This window comes from Phasianus colchicus, chromosome 3, assembly GCF_987193195.1.
Source record: "Phasianus colchicus chromosome 3, bPhaCol1.hap1.1, whole genome shotgun sequence".
Taxonomy (NCBI): Eukaryota; Metazoa; Chordata; class Aves; order Galliformes; family Phasianidae; genus Phasianus; species Phasianus colchicus.
Genome location: NC_143438.1, coordinates 82,060,174 through 82,073,812, shown reverse-complemented (window position 1 = coordinate 82,073,812; position 13,639 = coordinate 82,060,174).

Sequence of the window (13,639 nt, the reverse complement as noted above, 5' to 3'; positions counted from 1 at the left end):
TTAAGTGATTTATGAATTCATATGCTGAACAATGTGAGAAGGACTTAGTCTGTATTCTTCCCAAATTAAAAATACAACAACAGCAACAAAAGTAACTATGATACGTTATCTTTAACTCATTAGCCATGCTTGCTTCTTGAAGTCTCTTGCCTTTTGCAGCTAAGGCTATTTCACAGCTATTTGGTGATACGAATATGCAATGAAGTGACCTCTGAAAAGAGTCACTAGCTATTCTTTATGAAATATTTTTTCTAGAGACTTTTTTTTTTGTGCAGCAGCTGTTTCTCTACTATCAGCCTCACAAATAAGGCTTCTTACAACTCTCTTTTCAGGCAGAAACTGTCCTGGTACTCCAGCTTTGCTTCATTATTGTTGGCATGTCTGATGAGTCATTTTCATTTCCTTGCTACTTTCTAGAAGATTTCAATGCTGTCAGCACGTCAGTGAGCTGCTAGGTTTATTCATCTGAAGTTTATTACACATAATGAGGTAAGTGAAAGGGATATGTACGAAGTCAGATTGATGACATGGCCACTGAAGTGTAGCTTTTCATGATTACAAATGTGCAGGAAAGGGAGAAAAGCTGGGAAAAGATGAGCACAGGGATGTGGAAAAATACAAATGTTTTTCAGTCACATGTTTTTTCTGTATGAAGGTTCCAGAAAGTAATGGGAAGCATGAAGAATTCAGTGTTTCGTAGTTAGTTTTTCATTCTGCAGTCAAATCAGATACTTATAGTTTCATGAGGTGAGGTTCATCTGTCCTCGGTTTACACTTCAACACCTCAGCTGAGTATAAACCTGGAGATGTGGCCAGGAGCTAAGTTCTCTCTTCCTATCCTCTGAAAAGTGCAGCTCATTCCATCCCTCGAGGGATCAGCCACACACTACAGTTCCAGGGAGCAGGAAGGCTGAGCTCAGCCTGCAGAGAAACTGGTGTCCCTCCGGCTAATTCGTGCACCCACAGCTTCCTCACAGCAGGAGAGAAAAGGCAGTCCGCAGGACAAGTGACATTACCCTCTCTGATGTGTGTATGTGCTTATATGGTAGAAGTCTGCTGTACCTCACGGGACAAGGGAGGGCTCGTGTGTGTTCATTCTCCTTCAGATTACAAGGAGCAGTTTGTCTGAATGAACAGTTTCTGCTTTCTGCTTTCTGCTTTCCAGACAATTGACCGCCAATGTGAACTGATGCCACATGGCAGGACTGTGCTTCTCTTTGCTGAAGTTCACAAAATCCCTGTTTGTCCTTTTCTCCAACCTGATAAGATTAGCAACACTGGTTTATCAGCCATTTCTCCCAGTATTCTATCACAGAGTCATAGAACCATTAAGGTTGGAAAAGACCCTTGGGATCATCTAGTCCAACTGTTCACTTACCATAATATTGCCCACTATTCATGTCTCTAGAAGTCCAGCCCCCTGCCCCTCCACTCCCTACACATGGAGCATCTGTTATATGCAAACTTATTAAATTGCACTCTTCACCATCAAACAGTTTATTAATAAGAATTTTTAACAATATTATCTCCAACATCAACCACTGGGGTACATCATGATTGACTGGCCTTCATGCTGCTGATTACAATCCTCTGTGCCCAGCAGTGCAGTTGCTTTCTGCTTTCTTCACCATCTACCTTTCTAGTCCATACTTCACCACTGTATCTATGAGGACGTTATGGGAGGTAGGGTCAAAAAGCATTACTAAAGTCAAGATAAACAACATTGCAGTCAACATGCAAGATGTATAATCACTGGTTCCATCTGCCCTCAGACTGAGTGCTGAGACTGCACCAAATAGCCTGAGAGCATTGCCCTTGGTGGGCAAATCCTGGGATGCTGCCAGTACTGAGACAGGGGCATGCAGAGGAAAGAAGACAGAGCAGACTTTGTGATGTTTGGATCTATCACCAGCTGGAAATAGGTAGGCAGAGATATGGCTCTAGGCTGGCAAGGCAAGCAGAGATTTCCTTTCACTGGATAATGCCATGGTGAAGATTAAGTTGCAGACCACTGATGGTACAATCTAACACAGTGAGTGAGGGGTTCCCCATGTCTTACTGAATAAGCAGAACACCAACAGTTTCTGTCTGTCTGTGCTGAAACTAATTTTGTTTGGAATGAAATCCAAGCTGAAATGCATATTTAAAGCTGGAAGCAATACCAGTGTGGTCTCTGTAATATATACCTTGAGTTATGAATACAAGAGATGTCTGGAACAAGAATTCCTTTCCAAATAACATGTATCTGAAGCTAAAAGAAGCAGAGCTTCTTGCCTATGTCCTGCTGAGCTCTTTGTCTGAGTTCCTGCCCTAAGCACACTGGGCCACTACAATTACATACCTGTGGTCTGTTTCAGTTTAAGTATTTTTTCTAATACACAAGGCCACAAGAGAGAAATCCTTACCAAGAAGACAAGGATTTGTTAAATGTTGACCAATTATCTTTTTCCATCTTGTTGATTAATAAAACATTATGAATTTTCAAAGGTTTTTAATTTGTGATTTTTAGAAAAGCAAGTTTGTTTGTTAGACTCTGAAAAATAATTACTTAGGATTCCCCTGGAAGAATATCACATGGCAACATGTGGTTATGTTTTGTGGCTCAAAGATCTCCTGAGCAAAACTATCCTCTAATACAGCAGTTTATGTTGCTCACCAATTTGATTCCCAGAAATGTGGGGGGAGTTTTGTTCAGTTCTAAACAGTTGCTTCTGTTTACTGCTGTTGGAATTGAAGGTGGATGAAAAAATTCAGAGCTGAGTATTTTGCTCCTCTTCCTCTACACATTTTTAAGAATTATAACTGGAATTTTCAAGAACAGACTTGGTTATACTATACTTATTTAAGCATGTGTTAAACGTATGAAACTGGCTTTCCACAAATAAAATACTGAATTGATCTTAGCAGAAAGTTTATAAAAGAGAAGTGGCACTCTGTTTTGTATTTGCCAGAGAAGAAGCTAGTATTGTTAGAGAAATATAGCTCATGTTTCAGAGCTATATTTTATTGAAAATAAATTGGAGGAAGCCAAGAGAAACATTAATACTTTCATTTGTTGAAAGCAGTTTAATAAAATTGCCCCATTCAAATCCTCACGGAAGAGATTCAGTATGCCTTCCATTTCCTTATTTCAAAGGCATCTTAGCAATGAGATAACTGTCAGTTCATTATTCCAATAAATGTCAATACTAAATATCAATATCCTAGAAATCTCACTTTATCAGGAATTCACTGTTTTAACCTGCTTGATTGGGTTAGTTTTTTCTCATTTAGGAAGCAATAACAGATGGGGGCAGCCTTGGACAAAAATCTCTCGTGTGTTAATGTGACTCAATCTTTCTGTTTCTGAGTACCCACATTGAAGTACTGCGTCCCTTAAAGACAACACTTCAGTACTCCCCTTGTTTTGATCTTTCTTGTGAGCATCAAGGAATGAACAGTTATAGAGACCTGTATTACTCAGCTCCCGAGCGAAAGGGCTCCACTCAGCCCAAGGCAATTTGTGGAATGCCTCCTCTCAGTGGAAGAAGCTTCAATTAATAAAAAAAAAAGCAAAAAATCATTGCAAAGCTCTTCAGGCCTACTCATCTTTTGATCACTGGGGATGGAATCGGGCTGTGTAAGCTGTGCCCTGTTTAACAAGCAGCTTCCAAAGCCAACTAGCCCTCACCTCCTTCTGGATGAGTACAGATCTCCGTAGTGCTGATGAGAAGAGCCAGGGCAGCTTTCCTGCCTGGAAGCAGGCACCATGGCACGGATGGGCTGTGGTGCTGCACTGCAACATCGCTCAGCGGGATCTGCGCTGCAAGGATCTGTGTGACAGTTGGCAATGAGCCGTCCCACGGCTGACAGAACCATTTGCTGGCTCAGGATTTGCCAAGAATGTTGAGATAAAGCCAGGGAGGTGCAGTTTTGGTTTTGCTAGCAGAGCTAACTCTGTGTTGCATAGGCACCTAAGAAGTGCTGAGACACTTCCCTTTTTACGTGGTCTAAGTGCCTTCAATACAAAGCCAAAAACAACTGGATGCTACACAGGAGGAAAGCATGCTTCTATTACTAGTTTTAAACAAATAGCCAGGAGTGATTGTGCTCCAAAGCATTTGATTTTATGACTTAAAGTATTACGGGGTATTATGACAAAAAATGTGAAAGCTGAAAAAATAAAGAGAGGCAGTAGTTTCAGACCACAGACAGCTGATAGCATCTTGAAACTTCTGGGGTTAGTTTTGCTTTTCCCTCACCCTGAACACCCAGAAGCTACATTTGCTGCACTTGTGCACGTCTGCAGCATCTGAATCATGTGCTAGATAAAGTGAGCATCTCCTCAGTCCGCGTACTTCACAAAACCCCCATGCAAATAGGATGTTCAGCCACACACCATGCATGCTGCAGCTCCATTTTCCAGCTTTTGCTTATTTAACTATGGTGACTGGCTTTTCATTTCAGGTTCTTTGAAAATCCTCAGCATGTAATCTCTTTTCTTTTTGCTGTTTCCATTAGATTATCCATTGTCTAGGGGCCTGTAGCAATCTTTAATTTACTGATGCCATCTTTCATAAACTCTAGTTTAAACGTTCTTGTAATACTGGCACTGCCCACAGTAACATTCTTTTAATTATGGTTCATGGAAAAAAAAATTTGTACTGGGCACTGTTTAAATTAACAGTGCTTAAGGTAAGTCCATTTGCAACAAATAAAGCCTTGAAGGGCAAAATGTTTCTTACAGTTTTGGAGGCCCTGGCAAAATAGTAGCTGCTATTCGCTTTATTTAAAAGTATTTTTTCCTTGCAGATTAGCATAGGCCTCCTCAGACAGCTTCAGCAGGAGCCAGGATTCATCTTACCCTGCTCCCATTGTAACCCCTCAGCACCCCCAGGACACACCGCAGGACTGGTGCATGCAGTTGGGCTACTGCTGTTCCAGTGAAATGTGGTGCACAATATACTACAGTGCTACTGTGCTAGAACAAGTCACCACTTCATCTTTGCCACTCAATGCAGAATGGAAGGTAATGAGAGAAGAAAGAATAGGTTACACTGTTCTCCTGTTGACTTTGAAGAAGAATTTGGGAGAAAATGCCTCTAAATTTCCTAGCTGCTGCACCTGGAGCCGAAGCCCTGCTTCAGGCCACTGGGCGTTTCAGTGTTGATAGTCACTTCAGCACACAAAAAGGATCTACTGCTGTTTGGAATGTCTGCCGTCTTTTAAATATGGTGAAGGTTTGGCATGGAGAATTAGTCTTTAAAACCTAGGTGCTCTGAGTGCTTTGAGCATGCAGCATACACAGAATAAGAACTGAAGTCCTTGTAACAATAAGTGTGTTGGCTCTATTGCTTCTGCATACATTGATTTGCTAGAGCTAATATTAGTGTAAGAGATCTAGAACACAGGCAGTTAGAGATTTGGGCTCCATCAAAAGAGGGGCAGCCAGCAGGGACAGGGAGGTGATTGTTCCCCTCTATTCTGCTCTTGTGAGGCCCCATTTGGAATATTGCGTCCAAGTGTGGAGCCCCCAGTACAAAAAAGACAGGGAGCTGTTGGAGAGGGTCCAGAGGAGGGCCACAAAGATGATCAGGGGACTGGAGCACCTCCCCTATGAACAGAGGCTGAAGGAGCTGGGCTGGAGAAAAGAAGGCTGCAGGGTGACCTCATTGCAGCCTTTCAGTACCTAAAGGGAGCCTACAAACAGGAGGGGAATCAACTCTTTGAAAGGGTAGATAACGGCAGGACGAGGGGAAGTGGTCTTAAGTTGAGGGAGGGGAGATTTAGGTTGGATGTCAGGGGGAAATTCTTTACAGAGAAAGTGGTGAGGTACTGGAACAGGCTGCCCAGAGAGGTTGTGGATGCCCCATCCCTGGAGGTGTTCAAGGCCAGGTTGGATGGGGCCCTGAGCAGCCTGGTCTAGTATTAAATGAGGAGGTTGGTGGCCCTGCATGTGGCAGGGGGGTTGGTGCTTCATGATCCTTGAGGTCCCTTCCAACCCTGGCCATTCTGTGATTCTGTGAGACCTAGACAATTAGACAGCAGTTAAAGGTGCATCATGATTCTATTCTATCTTGTTCAGTTATTCTTCCCAGTACCAGCCAGGTGAATATCTCTCCTCCGAGTATCTCATCCCACACAAGTAGCATTTAAAAATGACCCATCTCCACCTCTGAAGGAGAGTCAGCTTGGGCTTTGGCTGGCATTAATATTTTGAAAGCTCAGTTTTCGCTCTATTCTTCCCTGCCTTCCTTTACTGCTCAGACTGCAGCCTGCAGAGCCTGGCTGAGAAGCTCCATAGGAGCACAGTTGTTCTTTGGCCAGTTCTTCAAACAGAATTGGATGTAAGCTGTGCAAACCATAGGAGTCTAGAAAGGTGATTTGAATCCATGTAATGATAAATGCAACCTGGAATCTGACAGAATGCAATTAAAATCAAGAGCAAAAGTCATTGGTAAGGAAGAGAGTGGATAGGATCAGCTAATTTCAAAAAGAGCTATGAGCACCTTTGAAATTTGGTAAGCTTCTCACAGATGGCTGCTTCTCTGAGCACTTCTCCACCAGTTCACACAGAGCCCTCTACACACGTCTGTCAATTAGCTCTTTCTGTACTACGTTGGGAGAAGAGGAGCAAGCAGTGTCAATTCATTTTCTTACTAAAATCACCTGTGAATTACAAAGATATAATTCATCAAATCATGTTCTGCTCTTCCCCTCAGTATAAAACAAATCAAAAAAGAAAGAAAGAAAAAAAAACACGAACAAGTAAAGACCTTTGTTTCTTCAGTGTGCTACAATTTTCATATATTTTATCTTTTTAAAAAAGTTCCACCCCTGGCCTTTTGCCATGTTCAGAAAGTATTACAAGCACAAGGCAGGGCAGATAAGTTCAGATTGCTCTGTACATTCTGTTCTTTTTCAAAAACGTTCCTCATAAAACTTTCAAAATATTTCATGGTATATAAATTTTTCTGAATAGAGGAGCAAGCAAATGAACACCAGAAGCATGCACTGCTTTGTTTCTGGATTCACAGTACTATCTCAAAGCTTCATGCGTCACATTTAAAATAATGCTTGAAAAAATAAGAGCCTGAACAAGGCTGGAGCTTTAATGGAACAGTCAAATTCTGTGTTAGTAATAGGCACAATGAGCACCCATTTGCTTTTTGGTCATCATTTTTTTTTCCAAGAGTGATGTAGACAGTCACTGTAGTCAAAGCTGTGCTCCTCACACTGAATAACGCTTCTTACTAAGGCCACTTTGGTGGGCAAGTCTGGTTCAGATTTATAAAATAATTTCCTAAATATTTGTCTTTCTGCTAAAAAAGTCATTTTGTAATTTTGTAATTACAAATTACAAATAATTTGTAATTTTGTAATGTATTGTATGTATTTATTATTGTATTTTACAAATAATAGTAATTTTGTTTCTACTCCTACATTCAAGTGTCATTTTTGTACAGTTAGTGCAGTTCTCAAGTAGGTAAACAAATTGGAATCTCTCCATAAACATGTGTATTCACTACTGTCATTTGCCTAATTGCATTCTCAAAGAGTTTTTGACATTATTTGTTAAACTTCCATTAATTTTCTTCACTTGACTATTTAGCGTGTAAGATTTATATGGCTCCCTATATGTGACTGATGGTCAATTTTAAAATTAAAATTACTGATGGACGTAAAATTGCACATCTGAATCTTCATAATTTGTAATTTTTACAGGAGAGAAACACATATTGACATTCGTTCTAATTCATAGAATTATAGAATCATAGAATTGTTAAGGCTGGAAAAGGCCACTAAGAACCCTAAGTCCAACCATCAACCCAACCTACCATGCTGACTAAACCACATCCCTCAGTGCCACATCTATTGTCTTGAACACCTCTAGGGGCAGCGACTTCACCACTTCCCTGGGCAGCCTGTTCCAACACCTCACCACTCTTTCTGAGGAGAAATTTTTCCTAAAATCCAACCTGAACCTCTCCTGGCATAAACTGAGGCCATTCTTTCTCATCTTATCGTTAGTTAACTAGTGAGAATAGGCCAAACCCCACCTCACAACAACCTTTTTGCAGACAGTTGTAGAGAGCGATAAGGTCTCCCCCAAGCCTCCTCTTCTATGACTGAACAGCCCCAGTTCCCTAAGCCACTGCCTGTAAGACTTGTGCTGCAGATTTCCACAGCTTTGCTGCTCTTCTCTGGACACACTCCAGGACCTCAATACCTTTCCTGTAGTGAGGGGCCCAACACTGAACACAGCACTAGTGGTGCAGCATCACCAGTGATGAGTACAGACGGATGATCACCTCCCTGCTCCTGCTGGCTGCACTACTTCTGATACAAGCCAGGATGCCATTGGCCTTCTAGGCCACCTGGGCACTCTGCTGGCACTCATGTGCTGGCTCAGCCAGTTGTCAGCTAACATCTCCATTCAATTGTGATGAGGAGAGGTTTGGCTTCTTCTCACAGGCAACAAACAGGACCCAAGGAAATGGCCACAAGCTGTACGGGAGGAGGTTTAGATTAGACACAAGGAAGACCTTTTTCTCTCAGAGGGTGGTCAGGCACTGGAATGGCTGCCCAGGGAGGTGGTGGAGTCACCATCCCTAGCAGTGTTCAAGAGGCATCTGGATGAGGAGCTGTGAGATATGGTTTAGTGCTTGTGGTAGCAACGGTAGTGGGTGGACAGTTGGACTAGATGATCTTGCAAATCATTTCCAACCTTGTGATTCTATGATTCTATGATTCAAAATGTACTGAACTGACATACCTCCTTATTTATTCAGGTTATTTTCCTAAAAAAATACAGTGTGAGCCCCAGCAACATCCAAGATTCAGCTGCAGTGTATTCCTTGGAAAAGCCTGATGATTCAGCAGTGTGCAGGAATGTGGGGTATTAATCCAGCCTTATGTGATTTTGGTCACTGCCTCTGTGCCCCTTTTGCTACAAGGGGGTCACCAGAAGATCCCCCTGTGCCAAAGACTAAGCAGTCAAACTCTCAGGTACTTGACTGACTGTGACACAGGAACAGCAATCACTGAAGCATATGGGGCATCTGTAAGTACTTCAGGGCACCTGAGAGCTACAATACCAGCCATAATCGCAAGCAGTGGAACAAAATGCAGGTTTATTGGTCATATTCAACTGCTTCTCCCTCTGGTCTCATCTTGTTGCAGTAGGTGCCAGTTTCTTCTTTGTGTCTCTCATCCCTAACAGCAGCAGGATGCTGCCTTGCTGGGATTCTGAGTGGAATGAGCTTTTTTTTTCAGGACAATTAAGAACAGCAACAGCCACAAAACAGGAAGAGACTGCTGAAGCATGCAGAGAGTAATTATGTGTGATCATTTGTACATACATATGCAGACTACAGCTCAGCTGAGAAATGGCTCCAGTCTTCTTGACAGGCTACAGACAACTCAAAAAAGAAGTTATACATGGGTGGGAGGCTACTCCACAGCTTGACAAAAGGTGTAAGAGAAGAGGAAAAGAAGACACTGGACATTTAGTAATAGCACATCATCACCATCATCATCCCTACAATTGTGCAACAACTTCCCAGAGAATTGGCTGGATGGCCAGGAAGTTCTTTTCCATCATCAGCACTGAATGAATATCCAACTGGGTAACTCCAGCAAAACTGCCAGCAGTAAGACTGTTGGATTAGCTGATATTAAGAGGTTGTTACTAGGGGTGTGACTCTTTCAGTTGTTCACCCGCAGTTGTCTCATGCCACTTGAAGTTTTTAAGTCATCCACATGGACTTAGTCTCTAGAAAAGATTTTGGTAAGCATGGCTTTTCTCGTAGGTCCTCTCTGCTTCATAGGATCCTTTCAAATACACAAAAAGTGTCTTCAATGTCACTTGCTATTTACATGTATGCAGCTGAACTGAGCCCCTAGTTTCTGAGTTCAGATTCCAATGAAGTAAATACAAGTAGATGCCACCACACTGCTGCAGTGCTTTTTCAGGTAGATTATCTGCAGATCAAAGGACTGAACAGTGCATTAAACCCCATGCCAAAGCTTATATGTGCAATTATAAGTTCTTTTCTAGGATTTAATCATTATAACTACTGGAAAGGAAGTATCATCAACTAACCTTTAAAACGTGAACTATTTGCCCTTCGTAGAATCATAGAATAGCTTGGATTGGAAAACCGTAGAGTTTCACCCCCCTGCCATGGGCAGGGCTGACACCCATCTGCTCAGGCTGCCCAGGATCCCATTCAGCCTTGAGTGTGTCCAGGGATGGGGCATCTTCAGCTTCTCTGGGCAGCCTGTGCAAGAGCCTCACCACCCTCTGGGTGAAGAATTTCCTAATAATATCTAATCTAAATCTCCTGTCTTTTAGTTTAAAACCACTCCCCCTTTTCCTATCACTATCAGACTTTAGTAAAAAGTCAGTCTCCCTCGTATTTATAAGCTCCTTTAAGTGCTGGAAGACCACAGTGAGGTCTCCCTAAAGCCTTCTCCAAACTTAATAAGCCTAACTGTGTCATCTTTGTTCACAGGAGAGGTGCTCCAGCCCTTTGATCACCCTTGTGGCCCTCCCTTGGACCCACTCCAATAGCTTTTCATCCTTCTCAGCTGGGCTATTGTATAGATACATGCACAGAGGATAATGAAAAATATTTTTGAAAAGTGTGATGTGGATTTTATCACGAAAATCAAACATTTAAGAGGGTAGCCCAGTACACTTTTTTCAAGTGTAATGCAGATTTTTTTCATGAAGAATAACCATTACTTTTGTAAAGGCTTCCTTAAAGTCTGTTTTGCAACAGACGATTTGGCTGCTGGGGTGTGATGGAAAATAAATTACTGAGTTTTTTAAATTTTCAACACTGTCTTTTTGATTCAGAAAAAGTAAACAAAGTGCACACACACCTAAAAGTGTGCATTAAGCTATCCTCAAAAAGCAGCTGAGCTGACAATGAATACACTCATAAAATCATACAACAGCTTGGGTTGGAAGGGACCTTAAAGATCCTTGAGCTCCAACCCCCCTCCATGGGCAGGGTTGCCTACCACAAGATCAGGCCAATGCCTAAAAAAACAAAACAAGCAACAGGAAAATGTAACATCAAGATCTTAAAGACTTTCATGTTTCTTCCTTTCCAAGTTATCCCACAAATGCAATGGGTTCCATGTGCAATATTTAAAAGAGTTTTAAAAAAAATGCTGTCTTGCTTCCAGGAATACTTTGTTGGTAAAGCATGGATATAAGGGCATTTTAAGAACACATTTAAATGGATTCCTGATCTTGCAAACTGCTAAGCACTCCTCCCAAGTGAACTCACTTCATATTTCCTAGGCTTTGCTCAAAATCTCTCTTAATTAAACTTTGCTAATAAAACCAAAGGTCTCTATTTAGCTCCATAACTGTACTCTATTGATGACACGGTTGTTTTGTCAGCACCACTTATCTGCGTATTTATTTTCAGTCAAAAAAATGCAGTGTTTGTACATGTATAATATATGTATGCATTTTTTTTATAGTGAGATATAGAAATTGAAACTTTAGGGAAAATAAGTCATATTAGACAATGTAAATGAAAATTGTTTTTGGAAGAAGATGTTTTGTCTTGGGTGGCTTTTTAAATTCCAAACAAGTATTTCACAAACAGGCATCATCACTACGTTCTTATCTACTGTATGTATTTTATGCCTGAATTTTTCTAAATTAAAAAAAAGAATAATAATTACAACTCTGTTTATTTAAAACACAGGGTTAAGAATGTAAACTGTAAATTTAGCTGTAAACCTACAATGTTTTTCTGCTCTGTGATGCTGTTAAGGAACACAGCAGGGCAGTGTCCAGCATCGGATGGATGCTCTTCTGAACTCTGTGTTCCTTTCACTTTCAATTCAAAATCACTAGCAAGAATTTTAAAACTTGTTAAGTTGGCATTATGCAAAAACAACAGCTGGTGTGTACAATGTCTTTTCCAGCTGCAGTCTTGCAATGGGCACCACGTTGCAGCTTATGCTTGGTTAAAATTTTCCCAGGGAAATGCAATGGAGGTTTCCCAAAGAAGAGCAGGTAAGATCTATTCAGCCCTGAGTCGTGCTTGGGTACAAACAGGAAATCATGAGTTCTGTTAGTTGCAAATGTCACTGGAAAAGTAAGGAGGAAAAAGAAACATTTCCCACCACTTTGCTGCAAAGGAGCTTTTCAGAGAGGAGGAGCAAAGGGGCTGTATTAACTCATACATGGGATGAGCAGACAAAAAAAGCAAGGCTGTCTGTACCTTCAGGAACCCATTTTTGAGCTGGGACAGAAAGCATTACCATTTTGGCCATGTGGCAGAAGAAGTGGAAGAAAAGGAGAGAAAACTAATTCCATCCATCTATCACTGGCAGAAGCAAAGCAGCCTTGTGGTGTTCTTTGCATCAGTGACACGCTTGAATCTGCAGACATGAATATTCAGAATATTCACATATTCAGAAGAGAAGTGACAGTGATTGCCTGGCAAGACAACACAACAACCAGGAGGTAACTGTGTGCTGTTTGTCGGGTGAGAGCTACAGCACTGCAGGATGGCAGAGCTGGGTGTGCTGGCAGCATTTCTCCACAGGAGACAATTTGTGTCCATTTGTGCACCTAGCATACAGTGCCTGCTTGCAATGCATGCTCTTGGAGCCAAGTACTTAATTGTGTAAGTGCGTGCTTGGGCAACAGAGTTCCAGCAGTGCTGGAAATGCATTGCACAGTCCCCATGGACAACATGTGCACAGATATCTGACTGCAAAGCAACATTTTTCTCACGGCGTTCAGTTTGACAGCTACAGCTGCTCCCTGCTGAATACCTTCTGAATTCTGGTGAGGAATTGCAAGTACGAAAAGTGAGTACAGATACACCAGAAAGTGTCTCTGTGGCATAAATTCATTGTATCATTGACTCTCCGACACTGATGGATTCTTTCTTGCAGTAATGGTTCAGTTTAAAAATAAATGTGTAAATATTTAGTTCTATACAAGTTCATAGAGAAATGTAATGGTCTCTGTAATGGCAGTGATATCTTTATCTGCTCTTTGCATACCCTAGAGGAATTATTACGTTGGCAGTTACTTTTTCATAAGGAAGACATCTAAGTAAGAAATATAGACCACATTGCTCACCAGATGAAGGAAGACAAACAATCAATAAATCAAAAAGTGTGACTGATGGAAATCTGTGACTGTTTAATTGTAGAAGGTTGGAAGTTCTCTCATTTTGAAGGATAGTGTGGTCTGGCTGTACTTGTACATGTGACGTACACATGCTTTTTCACTTACACCAGTTTTAATTATACACTGGGAAGAAAATACTCATACTGGCAACAATTGTTTTCTCACTCTGTCTTAGATTAGCCAAACATTTTGGCAAACCATATTACCTCATCTTTTCCTATCTCTAAATTCAGAATACTTAGCAAAATTATTTTTAAAAAATTAGTGTTCAATTTCCAGTTTTATCTGCAATTATTAGCAGACAATCTGCAATTATTAGCCTTTCCCCATAATCTGATTATCCCATCTTCATCTACAGACAAAAGAAACCTTGATGCACACATAGCAGTCGGTGCAGATGAAGAAACTCACTCACTCACTCATTCCTTTCTTTCCTGCTCCTCCACATACTCTCTGTGGCAATGTCTGTGTCAGCAAATCAGA